An 18072-nucleotide genomic window follows, 5' to 3' on the forward strand; every position below is an offset into this window, starting at 1 on the left:
GTGAATAGTACGGTTTTAGGGCATGATGGGAAATTTTAATTTTTTGCTGCAAACTTACTTTCATTCGTTTATTTATTTATTTCTTTGGGGTCATTTCTCTTTCTTTCTTGCTCGCCTATTCAGCAAAACCCACTAAACGTGTCCTCCCGCTGCAGGATTTGAATTTCGCGGATGATTTCCCATCCTCGTTGCTTAGCAACTGCATTCAATGATCATATAGAGAAGTGGGGATCCTTTTTTGTTGTCTTTGTTTTAAAAGTGTCACTAAAAGTTAAAGAAATTCAAAATTTGGTTAAAAACTTTGATGTTTTATAATGGTTTGATTTGACGCCTAAAGTGCTCCTGGAAAGAGAAAAAAACAACTTGACTGCTATGAAAAGCCACAAAAAAACACGATTTTCCCTTGCCACAACAAATCCCCCACAATTCCGTGCTGGCTCCCTGCATAAATACATGTGTGTATGTTAAAGGCCTGTGTGTATTTAGAGACCAAATCCACAAAATGTGAAGAAAGGTGACACACAAAAACAGAGTTTCAAATCTTATAATGGGTTTTGATCCGCCTATTCTCCACCAGCTTTGCCTTCTTTTTTTTCATGGAGCTTCTTCGTCTTCTTATTCGTTTTTGGCAGCGGCTGCAGGTCCGCGAGCACGCGCGCTGCCCGCGCGGCGCACTTGTTCTCTCCTCTAGCGAGCTCGCACGTGCCGTTCACCCCCCTAAACAAGCTAGCGCGGAAACAACAACAACAACAAAAAGTTTTTACTCTATAAATGTTTGTGTTTTAAATATTTATAATAATTTTTAAAAAAGTAAATACCAATGACTGTTATGAAAGTGGCGAATTAAACGAACAAAAGCACGTTTTCTTTACCCTTCGAATAAAAAAAATAGTCCCAATTTTTGTAAAAATTTTTTGTGTTGTTGGTATAGTTAGCTGATAAACGAGCAAGTTATGTTGTCAATATTGTAATTTTGTGTTTTAATATATGTATCAAATATATTTAAAAAGTCGAGCTAATTTTAAAAGTTGTGCCGCCGATGAAAGTGTGGCGGAGGGATACACCTGCACACAACTTAGTTTATCTATATATTTTCTGCTGTATTTTTTGGGTCCACGTGTCAAGCGCAGTAATATGAACTCTGCCGTTCTAGAAGGATCCACAGGATCAGCGTTAACAAGCAGCTCCTGGTAATTTTCCCTAATTTGTGTCAAATTTAAAAGAAAAAAACGTGTATTTTTGTGTTTGATAGGTTCATGTGAATCAGTAAAAAATCTGTCTATTTTAAAATTATTATTTAATTATTTTAAAAACGTACTTTTCAATAGTTTTATGTTGATGACAGAACCGTGACGGTACTAATTTAATTAAATTATTAGGCTAAATAATTGATTTAATTATTATGGTAATATAATCTATTTTTAAAATATGATTAATTTGTATATTGTAGCTGCAATGTATTTTTTATAATATTATCATATTTATTTTTTTTTATTTTAGTGAGTCAAAAAGGTTAGTTAAGAACCATGTTATATATTAGAAAAAAAAAAAATATATATATATATATACCCTTGAAAAATATCTGCTTGATATTTAAAATAATTAAGTATTTAATTAAAAAAGAAGTGGGACGAATAGTTTTAAAATTACAGTTCAGGTTTAATTTTTTCTTCTGTTGACATCGAAACAAAAGCAGCGGATGGTCTCAGGCCTCCGGATTTGTCAGGTGAACGGGAAGGCACGCGGGAAGAAGAGGAGGCGACGTCTTCAAATGTGACGCGACTCACGGGGTTTCCTCCATAAATCGTCAAGGTCACGGTTGTGCGAGTGCGCCGCGAGGCAGGGGAGGAGAGGACCCCTCCCCGCGCGCGCGCGCGGGCGCTGATCACGTTAGATTTGATTATTCTTCTGCCTCAAAAAAAACATTTTAAAATTTATTTTCATTCAGTTTTATTTATTTAAATTTAAAAATACTACTATCTACATTTTGTGTTAAATCATTAGTTTAAAATAATTTATAAATGTATTTTTAAAAAATCCTCGCTCAAATATGTGTTTTCTTTTTTGTGAGCAGCTTTGTTTTGAAAAGTTGTAGCACTCAAGATAATTTGTCACTTGAGCAACTTGAAATTTTTTTTTAAAAAAAGTAAAATAAATCCTATTTACAAATAGTAACTCCAGCACCACTTCCGCTTTAATTTCTCCGCATTCCTTCACAATAAAACACTTTATATCATTTGACCCCTGCTCCCATAAAAACCCCAATATTTGCATGATTTAAAAAGCGAGCCGGTGCTCTGCAGCTTTGCTCGGCCTCGCAGCGCCACCCAGTGGCGGCTCGAGTCTCGTCCCCTCCAGAACCAGCAGCTTGACTCAGAGTTTGACAATAAAACTGACGGGTTAAGACGCTTTTAGGGTGCATTAGTGTCAGAGTTTAACTGCAAATGTCACGTCGTGGGTGCAAATTATATTGGATATTTTCCTTTTGTGTTAAATTTCTGCAAAAAAATATATAAAGAAGCAGAGTTCTAAATGTAATTGTTTTTTTTAACATGTATTTGTATATGTGAATCATTTTTATTCTTCATTATCAATCAAATATTTTATTTTTTATGAGCATTTGGGCTTTTTTCAGCTTTTTCAGCAAAGCATTTTATTTTAATTTGACTTTGTTTTGATCACTAATTAAAGTTTATCAACTTATTTAGCTTTTTATTTATATTTTAGCATTCAAATGTTGCATTTGTGCAATTAATATTGTTTTTGTTTGTTTATTTATTTATTTTTTGTTTTAGCATCCCTGGTAGCAACTTTAGAATGCTTTAAATTATTGTACATTTGTCAGCTGTCTCACATTTTATCTGATTTCTGTATTTCCAAATTTCCCTCTCTTATAATTAAGAACCTCTAAGAAATATACATATATTTGGTTTATTGTTTTAACTTTTTTATCTTTAGTTTTTCACCTTAAATTCATCTATAACTTAGAAATTGTTATCAAGTTCAATAGTAGTCACTAGTTTATTTTTTGTTATTTCTTAAGTTATTTATTTGGTTTGTTAATTAATTTTTGCTTATTTACTGGTATGTTTATTTATGTAGGTATTTGTTTCTTTATTTAATTGGTTATTCATTGGTTCATTATTTATGTAGTTTTTGGTTTGTTTATTTGTGTAGCTAATTATTTTTTTGTTATTTATTTATTTGTTTATTTATATAGTTATTTGGGGTTTTCTTGACTTGGGTTTTCTTGGTTTGTTTATTTATGTAGTTATTTGTTTATTTATTTATGTGGCTATTTACTGGTATGTTTTTTTCATATAGTTATTTGTTTATTTATTTTAAGGATCCAGAAATGTAATTTAACCCTTAAGTCAGTGGCGGAGCCAGAACATTTTAAATGGAAAGGTGGCGAATAGCAAAAACGTTATTTTATTTTTATGTATATTTATTTTATTTTAATGTCAATTTACTATTATTTTTTTAAATTTTTGATTGTTATTTTTTCAATGCTTAAAGAAGCTTTTATTGATGATTTCTTCATCTTTGTCAATAATTATACTGTCTGAAAAATTGGGGGGCCCCTTGGCACCCCGTAGCTCCGCCCCTACCCTCAGTTTGTTTCATTGTTAGTCAATCCCTTCTAACGGCTTTAATCAGTTGCTATAAGAAGCAAGGATCTAGCGTGGGAGATTTAAGATGATCCTGTCGCTAACTAGAGGTTAGAGGTAAATCTTTCAGGACGAATGACTGGTAGAAAGGGGAAGTAACCGGTTACATCCTGCTAGTATAAGCATGGACCATTTTTAACCATTAAAATACTTAAAAAAGAAACAAATACAACAGAAACCTTCGTAAAAGCAAAGTGTAACTGTTGCAATGCCTCCTATAGGCCGTGATGGCCCAACCAACATAAGACACACCAAATAGATCAAAGGAGAAGAACTGATGGAGAAGGGATAGGACACCCCAAACTCTCAGCACCCCTGGTATTCCACCTGCGCCCCATGGCACGGCTGGCTAAATCCGCGCTGTCAAAAAAACAAAAACTTTGTGCCTATCAGTGCTTGTTTTGGCTCGCACTACAAAGAGAGATTCAGGAGTTGCCAAGACACGACTCACTCAAAAACAAAGGAGGGTGAAGGTTTCTAGAAGTTTCTGCGTCTGCAGAGATAAACCACGAGGTTAAATGACGGCTTTTACTCTTCAAATCGCGAACGGGAAAACCTGCCCTCACACTTCAGATTGTGCGACAGTGACGGATGTCCTCAAGCAGACGGATCGATGGCCGGGGGAGCAGAGACGAGGGGGTCGTCCATCCTCAAGGGTCCACCGGTGACACCTCCCGCCGCAGCTCGCCCGACCGGCCGGCCGGACGGACGGCAGGCGTCCCAGCAGGCCTTTGGTTCTGGCAGCAGTTTCCAAGGTGACAGCATGTCAGCACGGCCCCACAGCGCCGGGGCGAGCGGGAGAGGTGAGGCGAGGTGAGGAGGAGGGGGGGTTGATGCATCACCAGCTCTGATGGGTTTGTCAATACCGCTTAGATCCAGGGGGAGCCGGGCTCGCCGTGACACAGAGACTACACACACACACACAAAACCGTCCAGGTGCCCACACTTACGTGCAATCTGCATTTATTTTTCTTTTCTTTTTTTTTTTACTGCATTCATTTGCCGCACTGAACAAACTGTAGTTTAAGCTCCAAACAAAAACACTAGAAATTCCACTTTTAGGCAAACATTTGGTAGACACAAACATCAAAATGTTTCTGCTACAGTTCCACAAATCCTCACAGAATGTTTTTGTTTTAATCATTTTTAATGTATTGTCAGAAGATGAGTTTGTTGTTGATGTTTTTGTGTTAGACACATACGGTAAACTCATTAATATTTTGAAATTTCCTCTTGTGTTTTGCAGATGTTGACTATTTTCATTCTTTTGTTTGTTGAACTTCTACAGTAAATAACAAAGAACTTCAGTTATGCTTTAGTGTTATTCATTAATAATATTTTGAAATTCCTACAAATTAACAAATATCCAATTCCTGTTAATATGTAAGTTGAATATTTAAATTTTAGAGGATCCATTATCTTTTTTAAGATAATAGTTAGATTTTATAAGGTAGAAATCAACAAAACACATAATAAATCAATCAGACAAATGTGGCGATTTTCTTGACTTGAAAAAACCCTTTGACACCATAAAACTACTGACTAAACTTCTCAAGTTCAATTTTCGGTAAACACAATAAAATGAATTGAATCATATTTATCAAATAGCTGAAATAGAATAAAAGATTATCATTCGTCTCTGCTCCCTATAACCACAGGCGTCCCACAAGGTTCCATTCTGGGCCCTTTGCTTTTTTTTGTTTGTACATAAAGGACCTCTATTCACCCTGTTCCAATGACAAATCCAAAATGGGTTTGTTCACAGTTTTCGTGGTGGCCCCACCTGTGTTTGTACACATTAGCTTAAGTGGGCACTCAGTGGACCGGCTCTCTACGCTAGCTAGTAGCTCGGTGGATAGCGTAGAGGCCCGGCAAAGCAAGCGAGTGTCGCCACTCCAGACCAGGCTGTTGGTCTCTGTTTAGTAGGGTCAATGTGGGCAAACGCAGGTGGGGCCATCATGGAAAATTTGCGGACAAACCCATTTGGGGCCTAAATTTTTTGACGCCTTTTAAACCATATGATGCCCACTGGGCCTTGCTAGCAAGTTAACTATAAAAAAGCAACGTAATGCAAAATTAGCTAGTTTAGTAAAAACATGCATTTTGCAAAAATTGTTCACACACAATACATTGTGGTCCATATTCCCAAATCTAGCGGACATCGATGCACACTTTTTACTTTCTTCTAGGAAATTTCTAGGGGACTCAATTTCAGAATTGTAGATTTGGACAAAACTACAAAATGGCTAACGCACTAGACAGTGTTGAAGGAATCTTGACATTACCCAAGTCTTGGGCACCCTTGTGGCTGCATATTTAGGCAGTAATGTGAAGGACCCAAACTGGATTAAGCTAATTGCGCCCCCCGGTGGGGCAAACCCAGGTTTCCTGCGCGCTAGCCATACACCAACTCTTGCTAAAATATAGAATATTTTTCACATCTAAATATATAGTCACTGGTTAACATGTACAGCACTTGTTTAAACATGTTATTTAGACTTTCCAACAAGTTTTGCAAACACCCGTTTGTTTATTAATATGTTTACTATTTTGTTCCCCCACTCTTTGCTGTGGGTTCATTTTTTTCTCATTATTTTTTCTTATTTTGGTGCTTTTTCAGTTACACTACTCACAAGTTTGGGAAATTGTTAAAAAAAGGTCAGTGGATCTGGTGTTTGTTTCACTTCATCGATTTTCGGGATAGGGAGGCAATTGTATCTGGGGTGAAAGACAAAACTTGTTTTGTGTACACAGTGGCCTACTCATTGAGGCCAATACCTACACTTTCTAAGAGAATAACCTTGTCAATGTGGCATCAATTTCTACTTTCTGTGGGCATAAACAAACAATTATTGCAAGTTCGTTGCTTACACAACGAAGGATCTGCACCCTATGACACGGCTTCAGGTTGGTAAGTTTGCAGTCAGATATAGCAGGTGAAACTGGTGGGTATCAAAATGTCATCAGCAGACTTGCATCAAGACACAGGACATCTGGCAGTTTGTGACAGACTCAGGAGTCGAGTCCCCGTCAGTGACAGACCGGAGCAATGACCAGTACTTTAGGACCTGTGTGCTCCGATATAGTTTACAAACGCCACACAACTGTAGGCCCATTTACCAGATCTGACAGGTATTAGGGTTTCCAGACACACCATTCTCAACCGACTGTTACAGGTGACTCCACTAATACCAAGACAGCACTTTGCAGTAGGCTCAAGACCATGTGACCTGGACAATGCAGCAACGGTCTACCGTCCAGTTCACTAAAGAGTGTCAAGTCAACTTGCATAGAAATGACGGTCGAAGGCGAGGTGAAGTCAACATGGTCCCTAGAGTCAGCTTTGGTGATGGAGGTGTAACAGTTATCATCAGGCAGTGCAAAACTGATAGGCGACCCAGTCACCTCAGAGACATCCTAGAACCCACCAGAACGCCCCTAATGTTCTATTCATGGATGAAAATGGTCCTCCACCTCGTCCCAGATTCCCAATCTGTCACAGGAAGTCAAGAGTGTCTCATTTAGTATGACCAGCAATGACCCCTGACCTGAACCCCATAGAGCACATGTATCAAAGTCGAGGGCCGGATCCGGCCCTCTGGTAATTATATCCGGCCCTCCAGATAATTTTATTTTATTGTTATTCATGGCCCAAGTTATTTTTCACTCATTTTTATCTTGTATAATTTTGACAAAATGTGTTTTATGGAGAGTAAAATATTTAAAGTTATTTAAGTTTATTTATACTGGAATAATATTCCTGCATTTTTATTATTCATAATTATGTTAAAAAGTTATGGTTTAAAGTTTTTAAAATTAGCATTCTGCTAGCTTTTTGGACTATTTTGACATTTACAAAGATTTTTACGGGTTTTTTGGAGTTTAGCTGAATATTTCAGCAACATACTGGTTGTTTTGGGCAATTTAGACGTTTTTTTAAAAAGATTTTTTAAACTGTTTTGGAGTTAGGCTAATATTTACACACTAGCTGTTTTGGCTAATTTAAGCTTTTTTTACACATTTTTTACACTGATTCCGAGTTTTGGTAATATTTACACATCAACAGTTTCGGGTAATTTTGGTATTTTCTTAGGTTTTTAGACTATTTTGGAGTTTAGCTATTTTTTAAGGCTAGCTTTTTTGGTTAACTTGATTTTTCTTTTTGTTGTTGTTTTTAGGCTAATTTGGCCCTTATCTAATATTTTAACTGCCTATCCGTTTCAGCGTTTTCAGCTATCAATTTCAGCATTTTTAGCATAATTTTATTAAAAAGTTACGATTTTAAAATGAGACGTCACTGTCAAACTGTTTTTGGTTTAAATATCTGCTATTGACGTGGCCAATGCTTGTTATTAGGGGCTGTCTTTATTAATATTTGCGATAATAAACATCAATCTAATGAAAATAGTATTTCTTCTCATTCAGTATTTGTAACATCAAAGGGAAAATTCACAGCAAATAGAAAATTTCTTTGTCTGAAGGCTCATTTCCAGTCGTGTAAAATAGACCTGTTAAAACAGTACTGAACCATACTTGTAGAGGTCCCCCTTTGGTTGTAGGTCCATTGAAAAGTGGAATGGAACAGTTGCGGTGGAGCTACTGTTGCCCCCCGTTAATCGGCATAAAGTGATGACGACATCAGAAAGCGCCAATATGGCACTCATTTAGGCTAACATTTCCAACGTTTGAAAACATTCCTTTTTTGTGGTTTCAATCCAGTCTGCAATTTTCTTTCAAACAACATTAAATTCCTGTTACACACGATGTAGAAAAAGTTAAGCAAGACAAAGACGAGCTGCTGGAAGACCTCCATTGTTGTTGCTTTTCTAGTCGTAGAACTACAATGACCCAATGACATGTTGGCGTCCGCACCACCACGGGAAAACAAACCACTCGGTGGAAGCGAGGCTTAACTGAGTGGAAACGCTCACCAGAATTAACTGGTATATAATGTAGCACCCCTTTCTGGACTGGACTGCTAAGTGGAAACAAGGCTTTACAGAACTGGACCCTGGTGCTATCATAGGTGTGTTGACGTTCAGAGTGGAGTCATCTGGAATCCACAAGACCTTTTTTTCTTATTGGTTTTTGATTTTCATTGGTGTCCTTTGCAGACATGAAATCCTGTCCTCCTTCATTCCCTTTTGTCATGGGATGGATAACATGTCAATATAAGGATTGGGTCATCTGGCCCCTATTAGGTTAACACAAGGGTCAATTAAAGACAAAGTTTAAATCATCAAAAGAAAATGTCCTTATAAATCAATAAAATGTACTTTAGTAAGTCAGTAAAAGCTACTACACACTACTTGGGATCTTAACTCCTCTATGTCATATGTCACTAATTCGGAATATATACCATTCCATACAGAACCACGCTCAATTTAGCATCACTTTGAATGGAAAAAACATGGATTTATAAATATATATATATATCGATTCAGTCCCGACTGAGTTTAAGTATGATGTTATGTTTTGGAACATGTTGTGATTTTTGTATTTTAAAGCACATATTAGGCTAGTATGTAGTAATACTTTTTGCACACAAAGTTGTTTTGGAATCTCCCCTTAAATTTTAAATTAGCATTTGAATCCTGTTTAGGACGACGTGGGCAGATCTTTTCCAAACAATTTGTGCTAAACAACAAAAACTTCTGTGGTCAACAATAAACTCTGCAGCCCAGAACACAAACTTTTAGATTTTTTACTAGAGCTATTACATTTTGAACTGTGGACATCTTAAATGGTGTCAATCTTGTATTAATATATTGTAATTTCATAAACTAATCAACTATTTTTTCAGTCACCTGATCCCATTTGGTCAGTAAAATCTACCTTTATTAGTTCAGGCAGGAACCAAGCACAATTAAAAGTCCACAAAGCTAAATCCAAGTCAGACAGGCAGAGGTCATCAACGAGCATGAAGGCATCAGAGAAGAGGCTAGAGTTGGCAAGGGTCAGGGTAGGCGGCAGGCAATCGGAGCCAAAGCAGGTTCAGAAACAGAAGATCAGGTCAGGAATGAGACGCTCAGTAATGAAGGCAGGGTGGCACAAACAATACTTCGCACAGAATGAGGCTCTGTGTACTGCTCAAGAAGCAGGCGGATAATTGTTAGATTGGAGACATTGGATGCCAGGAACATCTTCCAGCATCTCTGCTGGGAGATGTAGTGCAGTCAGTACTCTGGAGATGTCAGAGTGCTGACTCCTGACAGATTCAATAGACAAAGCTGTTCACACAGCTGTTTCTAAACTCTTATAAGAAAACTGTACGGAAAGGGACGCAGCTATGCGGGTCCTCCCAATTTTTTAGCCAACATTAGTCTCATTATTGACAAAGATTAAAAAAAAACACTAATACAAGCTTCTTTATGCGATGCAAGAATACGAAAAGTAAAATTTTGACTTAAAATTGGAAAAAAGGAAAATATTGGGTTTGCCGGTGCATCTGGGACATTAGCACCTTGCGCTAGCCAAAATCTGAGCTTTTACCAGCTGCGGCAAGAGGAATCTTTTGAAATAATACCTCATCAATAATAACACAGTTTGATCCTTTAGCCATTTTTTAGGAAAAGAAGAAATTTAACTGATGAAGTTAGCATTGTCAAAACCAGCAAACAGGCATAAAATATCAGAAATTAGAACAAATCTGTAATCTTTAGTATTGTTTTTCTTCATCTTGTCACCCTAAAACCCCGGGGGCGGGTGTTAATGGTGTCAACGTGTCAGCAGGGAAAGATCAAGAAGTTCCTTTTAAATCAGGAGAGTGTACACAGTCCTGTGGGATGGACGCGGGGTGAAGTGCATAAATACGAAAGCACGCCTGGGCCATTGCATTCTGTGTCACATTAACCAAAAAGACGCGCTGGACTCGGAAAAGCGACGTGGGTCCCGCTCGGATCAGACGGGCTGGCGGTGTAACCATTTCCAGGCTGTGGATTTAATACATCACCAATGACGGGCCTCAGGTATTTCCAGGTTAGACATTAGAAAGCCGAATCGCTGGCTAATCCGAACGTTTTCACCTCTCTAAAAGCTGGGGCTTGCACGTGAGGAGGAAGGAGCGCTTCACGGCTAATCTGGTGCTGCCATCTTTGTGTAGTGAGGGGTCGCCGGCGCTGAAGCTCACATATCCAATCGGACCAATCCTCTTAGCGAGAGGCGGTTGAGCGCTCCCTTCCGTGGAGAAATCTCTCTTTAAAGCCCGCAGAGGTAAAAATGTTGCTCGGCTGGGCGTGTTCGCAGCTGTTGTACGGTTGTTTTGGAGAAGTCTTCGTCTGGAACGCAGATTCTTCTCGCTCTCGATGGCTTCTGCTGCCGTTTAAAAGCTTTGCTCGCTGAAATAAAAGTAATTAATTGGTGTTATACACCAAGGACATAATTATCTTTTTCAGTAACTGGCATATATTTAATTACCAGTAATTGTTCCCCGAGCCTTGTTCAAAAGTGTTGCATAGCACACGCTTCTGATATATTATATCCTAATCCTGCACTTGATACTCAGTCAATTAGGAAATGTGTGTCAAAGAGCAATCATGTAAACAGCACTGTGGAGCACACACACACTTCTTTAGCCTATGTGGGCCTTCATCTGTGTCCTCACACACACACACATCCAAAGAACACACACACAAAATACACACAAACACACACATGCATGTCTTCAGCCTATGTGGGTCTTCATCTGTGGCCTAAACACAAACACACATGAAGAATGCCCCCACATAAAACAACACACACACAATTTACATGCACACAAACATAAAAACAGAAAAAATACTCAGCCACACAAAATATATACACACACACAACTTTCAGCCTACGTGGGCCTTTATCTGTGTCCTCACTCAAACACACACATACATACAAAATACACACACACAAAAGATGTACACATACACAAAATACACATTCACACACACCCACCCCCCCCAATACATACACACAGAGACACACAAAAAAGGCACATGCACCCACAATATAAACACACACACAAGACATACGCAAAACATGCACAAACAGACTCACGCAACTACACAAAAGACACAGACAGTCACAATAAACACACAGAAAATATACTTAAAAAATACACAATCATGAACACACAAAATGTGCACAAATTACAATTACATGTACACACAAATGACACACACACAAACAAAATACACATGTACACGCATACAAAATCTACGTACAGAGACACAAACGAAATACACACACAAAATATTCACGCATGTACACACAAAAGGCACACACACACAAAATACACATGCACGCACACACACAATACATAGTCACACACACACCCACAATAAACACAAAATACTCATGCACGTACACACAAAAGGCACACAAACACAAAATATGCATGGACACACACAAAAGACACACACACAAACAAAACACACAGGCACGCACACAGAAAATGTTGACACAAAGAAATACACACAAATAAAATACACATTCATGTACACACAAATACATGCACACACTCAAAAATTATACACAAAGACACAACCAAGATACACAAACATGTACACACAAAACACACACACAAACAAAATACACTTGCACGCACACACAAAAAAGACTCACACAACAAACACAAACTACACACATCTGTCTTTAGCCTTTGTGGGTCTTCATCCGTGTCCTCACACACACACACGTGTCCCCACCCCTCTGCAATTCCCTCCTCCGGGGTACAAATCCCACCTATCCCTTCCCCTCCCGAGGTGTTAATGCCCGGCAGATTGAAGGAAAGTAATTTGAGATCATTTTGCAACAAAGGCCGCAGACACTGATTAACGCAGAGGCTGCTGCTTTCTCGCCAAGTGGCGCTGTCCCATTTAAGAGAGCTAAATTTACTCCCCCTGTGCCTTGCGGGGAGGGGGGGGTGTTTGGGGCCAGAGACCGCATAGGGGCTCTTGAACATGAGAACGGGGTTTAATAAGTAAACAGGAGAAGCGGAGGAACAGCCCGGACGAGCCCCCGGTACCAGCTACTAGCTGATTAGCCCTGCCGATTGTACCTTGTAATTGCAGTGTCTTGACCCCCTCTAGGCAAATATTAGATTTTAGTGGTTTAACCTTTCCAGTCGTCAGAGCCGGCTAAATTGCCCAACCAGATGTGAAGGAGCCCGGCAGTAGCAGGGAAGGAGAAATAAAAAAACCTCCCAGATTGAACCTTTTTCAGTGTTGTCTCTCAGACACAGAATGAATCCACCTGCACTGATGTCTGCTCGAAGGACAAATCATTGTAAATCAGTGCGGTCGCCGTCATTAGCAGAGCACAAATCAGTCCTAGTGTCTTTGAAACTCTTCAGTTTGGGTTGAAGAGGGGAATAAATCCACACGGACTCCTTAGAAGATGTTGAAATATTATATTTCAAACAAAATAGTTTCCCAAGAATCCTGCGGTTAGAGTCTGTAGAGGCATCATGTCGTTACAACTCCTGTTCCCCATTTTATGTTAAAAAAATGTGATTTTTGGCTTAAACGGATGGAGTTAATTTCACCCAACAACTATAAATCCACTCAGATTAGTAACATCTGGGATTGATTTTCAAAACCTGAAGGTGTCGGTGGATCCCGAACCCAAAGTCGAGACAAATCCAAAAACAAGCGAGCCGCGGTTCGTAGCGTAACCCTTTAATTTACAGCGTCACATGTGGTGCGACCTCAGAGCTTGATTAAAGCAAGCAAAGGGTGTTGGGGCGCCTTCCCATGGGTGGCTAATGCTTTCACACATTCACTAAAACCATTATAAACACTTTAGGATAGGATGGAATGAAGATTTCGGAGGAGCGAAAGGCGGTGGAAGTTATTTTTCTCATGTTTCTACTGTTCCGTCTAATCTTGGATCTAGATCATCGTCCTCCCCAACAGGCCAACATCTGCCCCCGTTCGTCCTCGGCGTAATAGTTTCCTTCCTTCCTCGTCACCTGAAAGAAAAACCTTCATGGGAAAAAAAAGAAAGAAGGATAGAAGTCATCTTTTAATCCTAGAAATAGTATCCCATCAGCCTGGGAGGAAATTCAATACCGCCTCCTGCTCGCCATCTGAGTGGACAGAAAGGAAGGAAAAGCCAAAGTGGTTCCATGTGGGAGAAAGTCTGGGAAAAGACCTGGATTGAAATCTTAGGACTCTTGGACTTGAGTTTTGATGGTGTCAGTTGGCTTTTTTTTGTCACTAAAAGTCAACATTTACAAACAAATCATACATTACTGACTGTACGTCCATTTGATGAAGACTATGCCTCAAAGAATGATCAAATAGACCACAAATTTAGGACAATCCTGGCATTTTTACATGTTATATTTTAAGGAATTTTTTGAATAAATATTTATTTGTATTTTAAGTCTTTTCAATTTTTTTTACTTTAAGGAAAATATACATGCTTGGTATATTCTTCAGCAAGAAAATAGTGCATGTTTAAACACATAATCTTCGCAATAGATGAAGGGGTGTCAAACTCAATCGCACAAGGGGCCAAAATACAAAACACACCTTAGGTCGAGGGCCGAACAGTCATAGTTAAAAATGCTGAAGCTAAAAGCTGAGAATGCTAAAGTTAATAGCTGAAACGCTGAAGCTAGTAGCTGAAAATGCTCAAGCTGATAGCCAGCTAGAATATTTGCTAGATGCCAAATAGGTCTTAAAAACAAAACAAAAACAAAAAAATAAAAAACCTTAGGTTAGCCAAAACAGCTAGCATGTAGCTGAAAAAATTGCTAAACTTCAAACTATCTTAAAAAAACTGAAAGACGCCTAAATTAGCCAAAACAGCTAGCATGTAAACATGAGTCTAACTCCAAAATAACCTACAAAAACATAAAAAGAAAACCCCAAATTAGCTAAAACAGCTAGCATGTAGCTGAAATGTTAGCTAAACTCAAAAATAGTCTATAAAAATGGAAAAAAGCCTACATTAGCCAAAACAGCTAGAGTGTAAATATGAGTCTAATTCCAAAAAAGGCAGACAAAAAAAACCTAAAAAGAAAACCCCAAATTAGCTAAAACAGCTAGCATGTAGCTGAAAAAATAGCTAAACTTCAAACTATCATAAAAAAAACTAAAAAAAAGCCTAAATTAGCCAAAACAACTAGCATGTAAATATGAGTCTAATTCCAAAACAACCTACAAAAACATAAACAGAAAACCACAAATTAGCTAAAATAGCTATAGTACGTAGATGAAATATTAGCTATACTCAAAAATAGCCTAAAAAAAAGAAAGCCTAAATTAGCCAAAACAGCTAGCAGGTAAATATGAGTCTAATTCCAAAAAAGGAAAAAAAAAAAAACTAAAAAGAAAACCCCAAATTAGCTAAAACAGCTAGCATGTTACTGAAATGTTAGCTAAACTCAAAAATAATCTAAAAAAATGGAAAAAGCCTAAATTAGCGAAAACAGCTAGCATGTCAATATGAGTCTAATTTAAAAAAAACAAAGCCAAAAAAAACCTTAAAAGAAAACCCCAAATTAGCTAAAACAGCTAGCATGTTACTGAAATGTTAGCTAAACTCAAAAATAATCTAAAAAAATGGAAAAAGCCTAAATTAGCGAAAACAGCTAGCATGTCAATATGAGTCTAATTTAAAAAAAACAAAGCCAAAAAAAACCTTAAAAGAAAACCCCAAATTAGCTAAAACAGCTAGCATGTTACTGAAATGTTAGCTAAACTCAAAAATAATCTAAAAAAATGGAAAAAGCCTAAATTAGCGAAAACAGCTAGCATGTCAATATGAGTCTAATTTAAAAAAAACAAAGCCAAAAAAAACCTTAAAAGAAAACCCCAAATTAGCTAAAACAGCTAGCATGTAGCTGAAATATTGGCTAAGTTGAAAAATAGCCTAAAAAATCTCAGTAAATGTCAAAATATAGTTCAAATCCTAATTTTAAAAACGTTTAAACCATAACTTTTTAATATGAATAATTAAAAGGCAGGACTATTATTCCAGAATAAACCGACTGAAAACTTAAATATCTTTCAATATTTTACTCTTAATAAAAATATATATTATGTCAAAATTATGCAAGTTAGAAATGAGCGTAAGATAACACCGGACCATTAATAACAATAGAGTAAAATGACCTGGAGGGCTGGATATATTTACGTGGAGGGCCGGATGTGGCCCCCGGGCCTTGACTTTGACACACCTGGGTTAGGTGGTAAGTACTTACAAACTTATTGATTTATTTTAATATAATTCTAACTGTGGATGTTAAAATTCTGTGGATCACCAACCATCTTTTGCCTTGTGCCTTAGGCGTCTCCACATGAATACATGTCTGATGTGTTAGAAACAAACTCATGTCTGCTTTTATCCGACCAGTTCGATGTCAAACCCAAAAGTCTCACTCAGTTCTATAAGTTTTCTGCTTTCTGTAGGTGTAACCTCTTAAGACCCCAGCTAATATCTGAGCTGAGTCACAGAACCCCAGTGAACTACTGAGATATTATAACCCTAAATGTGATGTACACGGATCTGGACAGTTAAATCAGTGCTTTAAAAATATCCCAGAAGTGTTCAGTGGCAAGAAAATATTCTCTTTTCATTTTACTTAATTAGTAAATTTTAATTTCCTATTTTTGTTGCAGGATTCCTGTAATTTTTGTCATATTTCTTGGTTGAGCTGTTTTTTTTTTTGGTTTTGTTTTTTTGCAGGACCACTATAAATAATTTGATATTTGCTGTTGAGTCTGTTAGTTGATCTTTCTTGTATTGTTATTCTGTGCTCCTCTACCTGAACCTCCACTCTGTTCAGCTAGCTGCCTCCCCCCCTGAGGAGTCACTGATGAGGAGGAGGAGGAGGAGGGGGCGGTCTAATACCTGCAGACATCTATGGCCCAATCTGTTGCATGCTCCATTCATTTCACGCGCTGCCAGGAGTGCTTTGTAATTATCCTGATATTGATGAAGGCTGATTCCAGGAGGTAATCGCTGGCAGTTCTGCTGTTTTTACGCGTTTCAGCAAAATGTCTTTATCTATTAGCAGCTGCATATTAATTTCCACTCAATGACCATACTTGTTGGTGATTCACAAATCTGTGTGTGTGTGTGTGTGTTGACAACACTAAATCATTGCACACTTACAGACCGCCCTTCACATTGAAGCTTTGTTTAACTAACTTTTCCTCTAGCCTGAGACTTTAACCCTTTAAAGTCCCCCTATGACATTTTTTTATTTAAAAAAAACCCTTCTCAGTATTGTTTTAATTGTGATTATAAAGTTTTTAACCAAAATCCCACAACCTTAAAAAGCTATTTTTCATGTTGATCTGAAGCCTCTGTCTATGCTCTGGGGGGGCGTGACTTTTGGAGCTGAGCTGCAAAAAATGCAAAAATGTAAAAAGTGGAAATGCAAAAACAAAATGATTTCCTATTAGATTTGTTCTCGTTCATAAGAAAAATGCCACTTATACATGTTAAAAAGTAAAAAAACATGATTTTCATCGGAGGAGACTTTAACTGCCTGCTCAACCAAACCGTTTAATTTTTTTTTAAATATTGATTGTGTGTATTACTATCCAATGTATGGAGCCCCTAAAGGGAAATTGAAGGAAAAATAAATTGAAGAGAATATTTTTTATTTTCCAAAAATTAAAATAATAATTTAAAAAAATTCTGGTTATGGCCCAGTCACAATGTCGGCGATCTGTCGGGGATTATGGCAGTTGCGATGCGTTGGCGATAGGTAAAACCCGGGAAATTTGAACAAAATGTTGAGACATATCTCACAATTTTGCACCCGTCAGAGGCGCTCTCCGGACGCTTGGGGCTTGTCGCAGATTTTTTAGGCATCGGCCCACCCGTCGCGGTCCCCAACTTTGAACTTATAATTTTAAGATTGCTCGCAAGATTTTACACCCATTTTGGGCATCCCAGACACAATCTGCGATGACCTACGATACCCTCTGATTGCATCAGAGGCGATCGGAGACAATATCTGCGAGCGTCTTTTCTTTTAATTTTTTCCCCCTGGTCTCTGGTTGCCTGTTTTTGCCCTTCCCCCTGCCTCCTGCTTTCCCCTTTCCTCCTACCCTGCCTCCTCCCCTTGGTCCTCCCGTCGTCTGAGGTGATCACAGAAAGCGTACGAATCGTCGCAGGGCGCCTCTTATTCAGTCTGAGGGCGCCGCTGACGGGTGCAAAATCGTGAGATCTGTCTCAAGATTTTGTTCAAATTTCCCGGGTTTTACCCATCGCCGACGCATCGCAATTGATTTGTGACTGGGCCATTGGTAACGCATACTCACCAGATAGTAACTGGTGCGCATCAATTCCTAACCAGAACTTTTTTTTAATTCAATTGAAAAAAAAAAGTTACTATCTGGTGTGGACAAGTTACTAAGCAGAACTGTTTTGGGGTAAAAATCAAAGTAGTAAAAAAAAAACAAAA

This window comes from Oryzias melastigma, linkage group LG2 (assembly GCF_002922805.2).
Source record: "Oryzias melastigma strain HK-1 linkage group LG2, ASM292280v2, whole genome shotgun sequence".
Taxonomy (NCBI): Eukaryota; Metazoa; Chordata; class Actinopteri; order Beloniformes; family Adrianichthyidae; genus Oryzias; species Oryzias melastigma.